Genomic DNA, 4,921 nt, shown 5'->3' on the forward strand with positions numbered 1-4,921 from the left:
ACTCCTCGGTCCGTGTTTCAAGACGGGTCGGGTGGGTTGCCGATGCACGTCGCTGACCCGGGGTGGCGGGCGGCTCGAGTAAAAAAGCGTCGCCGAGCGACCTCTCCGGAAACGGAAACGGGCGCGGGCGGGGTTGCCCCCGACAAGAACCCGAAACGTCGGCGAGGTGCGTGACGGCGAGGCCGCGCCAGTCCTATCCCGCCTCTCATCGCGCACGCGCCCGAGACGGTGGGGCGCCTAAGGAGCGACACACAGAGTGCGTCGCCCGCACGCGACTTCCGGCGGGATCAAAACGGACCGGCTCGCCACGTGTAACGGATCGTGTCAGATTTCCTCCGTTCCCGGCAGAAAGGGGCAGTTACGTTCGCGGGCCCGACGGCCGGTGGCCCCCGACTTCACAAGGTGGGAAGACGGGGGTTTTCAGGGTGATGAAACGCCTGCCGCCTACGGAAAAAAACCCGCGTGTTCGACCTGCACGCCGGGAACGGGTCGCGACGACGGACCGGAGGGGAAGTGCGTCCGGTGCCGGCCGCGCGGAGGTCGCGCCGAAGCGCCCGCGCCATGATTACGCCGAGCGATGATGAAGGGGACGGGTGCAGCGGAGTCGCGCGCGGAGGGAGCAGGAGGAAAGAAGAAGCGGCGGCGACGGATGCGGCGGGTTAGGGCCCGGCGGCAGCAGCGATCGAGAGGACGAGTCCCCTCCGTCGCAGCCAACCGACGCAGCCACCTACCGACGCCGCGGTCGTCACCACGTTTCCCTTCCCGCTATCCACGCGGCCCGTCTCCTTCGTCGGCGACGCGGGCACAAAAGCTGGAACCGCGGGGAACGAGTCCCCCGCGGACACGACGAACGACGACCTGTGCCGCGACGGCCTCTCTTTCAAGAACACACATCGAGTTTGGGCTCGAGCCTAGGCAGCACCGGACTGAGTCCCCCCGCGATCGCGGTGAGCGGTCCCACCCGTTTACCCCTGGGCGGTTTCACGTTCTCTTGAACTCTCTCTCTCCAAAGTTCTTTTCAACTTTCCCTCACGGTACTTGTCGACTATCGGACTCGTCCCGGTATTTAGCCTTGGATGGAGCTTACCACCCGATTTGGGCTGCGTTCCCAAGCAACCCGACTCTCGGATCGAAGGCCGTCGCTCGCCGTCCGCACCGAATGGGCCTGGCACCCGCCGCGGGCGGCCCCGATCGAGGGAACTCCGAACTATGCGAGACGAAAACGAACGGCTGCCTTCGACCCATGCGCCACACGTCCCGAAGCCTTTAACTTGCGACGGGATTCGGCGTTGGGCTTCTCCCGGTTCACTCGCCGTTACTAAGGGAATCCCGGTTGGTTTCTTTTCCTCCGCTTAGCGATATGCTTAAGTTCAGCGGGTCGTCTCGTCCGAGCCGAGGGCGGCGGTTTTTAGTAGAGTGTGGTGTTTGGAGGAGAGGAATCTCGATCGGTACCCTCCGTGTGACGACGGCTGGCCGATATAGCGCCCGTCCGACCGAAAATGAAGAAGCCAACAATTAAAAAAAAGCGTGGGTCCTCCCCATCCGACGTTGCGTTGCCTACGACGCGGCCACCTTTTTACGGTGCGACGGCCGTGCTCGTCGCGCTGCTCGAGGCGTCGCTGAGAGACACCTTCATGAGGCAGAGAGCGAGACGAGCAGGCGGCGCTTACGTCGGCAGTCGGTTAGGTCGGTACTTTTTTTTTGGTCTCCCTTCGGCTGCTTTCGGACAGACTCCTCCTGCTCCTCCTCCACAGTGTTTCTTCACGCGGTCGAAAAGGGAAAAGACTCCGCGGTCTGCCAGCGGGAGACGAAGGAGGAGGCCGGAGAGGGTTTTAAAAAAAAAAAAGACATTGAAAGGAGTCAATTCTTTTTTTATTTTTCTTCCCCCTCGTCACTCGCTCCTGCGACGTCCCGGTTACCACCGTGCCGAGGACCGGGCGGGCACGGGGACGGCAAGATGTCGTTTCGTTAACGGAGAAAGACATGTAACGTTCCGCCTCTCGACCGGACGTGGCCCCGAGACAAGGGATCTCGGGGCCGCAATGTGCGTTCGAGGTGTCGATGTTCACTGAGTCCTGCAATTCGCATCAGTTATCGCGGCTGGCCGCGCTCTTCATCGACGGACGAGCCGAGTGATCCCCCGTCCAGGGTTCAGCACTTGGTTTTTTTATATTAGTTTTTGTTTATATAGATTTAGTAGTGTGCGAGGAGGTCTGTGCGAGGAGGCGTGACGGCATTGCAATGTCGCGAGTAGTTTGTTTTTTTAGCTAGCGGCGGTGGCACAGCGGCTGCAAAAAAACAAAAAAAACGATAAAGCGGCGACAAGGCAAAGAAGAAGCGGCCATCACTTGCGGTGGGCGAAAAAACAAACAGGTGGTAAGACGCGGAAGCAAGCAAGAAGAGCTGGGGCTTTAAAAACCTCCGCGTCACCACAAATCTATCTCTCGCTCCGCCTTTTATAGGTTTGTTTGCGCGCATTCGAGGCGTTGACGCCGACAGACAGAGGAGGTAGGCCGGAAAACAACAAACCAGTCTCGAACGGGAAAACGGTAATGATCCTTCCGCAGGTTCACCTACGGAAACCTTGTTACGACTTTTACTTCCTCTAAACGATCGGGTTCGGTCGTCTTCTCCAGGCATCGAACGCCGAGGCGTAGATGCACGAGTGTCGTGACGGACACGTCGCGCACTGCCCGGCGGCGTCGTCGGCCAGATCCGAGGACCTCACCGGACCGTTCGATCGGTAGTAGCGACGGGCGGTGTGTACAAAGGGCAGGGACGTGATCGACGCGGGCTGTTGACCCGCGCCTACCGGGAATTCCTCGTTCACGGGGTTGGTTACAGGCCCCGATCCCTATCACGGGAGGTGGTTCAGAGGTTTCCCAACCCTCTCGGGCCGGGGCGAAGTCCCCGCTGATACCTCCAGTGTAGCGCGCGTGCGGCCCCGGACATCTAAGGGCATCACAGACCTGTTATCGCTCCGCCTCGTGTGGCTTTCTGCCACCCGTCCCTCTAAGAAGTGCGTGAGAAAACCGACCCGGACCCGAGCGCCACGGAGGACGCCGAGCCCGCCGTAAAAATCACTGACATCGGCGCACTAGTTAGCAGGCCGGAGTCTCGTTCGTTATCGGAATCAACCAGACGGATCGCTCCACCAACTAAGAACGGCCATGCACCACCACCCACCGAATCGAGAAAGAGCTATCGATCTGTCAATCCTACCGGTGTCCGGACCGGGTGAGTTTTCCCGTGTTGAGTCAAATTAAGCCGCAGGCTCCACTCCTGGTGGTGCCCTTCCGTCAATTCCTTTAAGTTTCAGCTTTGCAACCATACTCCCCCCGGAACCGAACTCTGGTTTCCCGCAGGCTACCCGCCGGGTCATGGAAGCGAACGCCGGCGGATCGCCGGTCGGCATCGTTTACGGTCGGAACTACGACGGTATCTGATCGTCTTCGAACCTCCGACTTTCGCTCTTGATCGAGGAAAACGTGCTTGCCACACGCCATCGCTGCAGTTCGTCTTGCGACGATCCAAGAATTTCACCTCTAACGTCGCAATACGAGTGGCCCCGACCGCTCCCTTCGATCATTGCCTCGCCGTAGACGGAGACCGACAGACGTAGACGAGGCCCTCTTCCATCATTCCATGCTTATCGTATGCAAGCTTGAACAGCCCGCTCTGAGCACTCTAATTTTTTCAAAGTGAACGTACCGGCCGCCGCGGACACTCGGTTAAGAGCACCCTTGGAGGAGAAACCGCCGACCGCAACACGCGCGCAGACAAGACACGAAGCAGGGACTCGGAGCGGACCGGGGGGTTCAAAAAAAAAGAGGAACGCGCGGAAAGGGAGAGGGAGAGAAGCGCGGGGGTCAGAGTGCGGGGATGCGAATGAACGCACCCAAACACACACACGTAGCACCCCCCCGTTAGACTACTCCCGGAACCGAACCGACGACCACTTGTTTTTTTTTTCCCGGATCCCGATCACGACCTCCTCGTCCACCTCGCCGGCAGGACCGCGTGGCGGGTATGCTAGCGGTTGACACCGGCGGAAAGGGCCGGGAATGCGAACGGACGACCAAAGTCAACGACGGACGATGGCGCCGCCGCCCCGGGGCCGCTTGCGCGACCACGAACCCGAGTTCGGACTACGAGCTTTTTAACCGCAACAACTTTAATATACGCTACCGGAGCTGGAATTACCGCGGCTGCTGGCACCAGACTTGCCCTCCGGTTGGTCCTCGTTAACGGATTTGAAGTGTACTCATTCCGATCGCGGGGCCTCGACAGAGTCCCGCGTCGTTATTTTTCGTCACTACCTCCCCGTGCCGGGAGTGGGTAATTTGCGCGCCTGCTGCCTTCCTTGGATGTGGTAGCCGTTTCGCATGCTCCCTCTCCGGAATCGAACCCCGATTCCCCGTTACCCGTAGTAACCACGGTAGGCACTTAACCGACCGTCGACAGTTGATAGGGCGGACCCTCGAGAGACCCGTCGCCGGGCGTGAAAGCTCGTGCGATCGACCAGTGAGTTATCCAGAGTCACCAAAGCGGAGCGCGCCGCCCTATGAGCCCCGCCACCGAACGGACCCGCGAGCGGGAACGCCGACGACGGGAGGACGGAATGACGCGCATCGGTCTCAGTCTAATATGTAGCGCCGCGACCCGGAACGGCCGACGCGGGTGCCAGCGCGCGAGGCGTGGCGACGACGGCGCGCCGACCGATCGCGGCCTGTGTCACATGTATTAGCTCTAGAATTGCCACAGTTATCCATCGCCTCCGAGGAGGAATACGGTCCCGAGGATTAGGTCCGGTTCCTGAGCCATTCGCGGTTTCGCCCGTTCTAATGCGTGGCGTGAACTTACACTTGCATGGCTTAAGCTTTGAGACAAGCATATGACTACTGGCAGGATCAACCAGGTA

General features: G+C 60.1%; 2 non-coding genes and 1 pseudogene across 2 annotated transcripts in view; all 3 read right to left on the minus strand.

The window, feature by feature from the left end:
- The window catches only part of LOC145273998 (large subunit ribosomal RNA), a 5,726-nt gene extending 4,325 nt beyond the window's left edge, over window positions 1-1,401 (minus strand). The window contains exon 1 of the ribosomal RNA XR_013866577.1: window positions 1-1,401. This exon is cut by the window's left edge and continues 4,325 nt beyond it. This is a non-coding gene — a ribosomal RNA (large subunit ribosomal RNA).
- A 593-nt stretch (window positions 1,402-1,994) lies between these two features.
- On the minus strand, window positions 1,995-2,152 carry LOC145273994 (5.8S ribosomal RNA). Its single transcript, XR_013866575.1, has one exon. It is a non-coding gene; the product is annotated as a 5.8S ribosomal RNA (ribosomal RNA).
- A 398-nt stretch (window positions 2,153-2,550) lies between these two features.
- LOC145273995 (small subunit ribosomal RNA) lies at window positions 2,551-4,921 on the minus strand (annotated as a pseudogene).

This window comes from Euprymna scolopes, unplaced genomic scaffold (genome assembly GCF_053919585.1).
Source record: "Euprymna scolopes isolate OS-2025 unplaced genomic scaffold, ASM5391958v1 sca239, whole genome shotgun sequence".
Lineage (NCBI taxonomy): Eukaryota > Metazoa > Mollusca > Cephalopoda > Sepiida > Sepiolidae > Euprymna > Euprymna scolopes.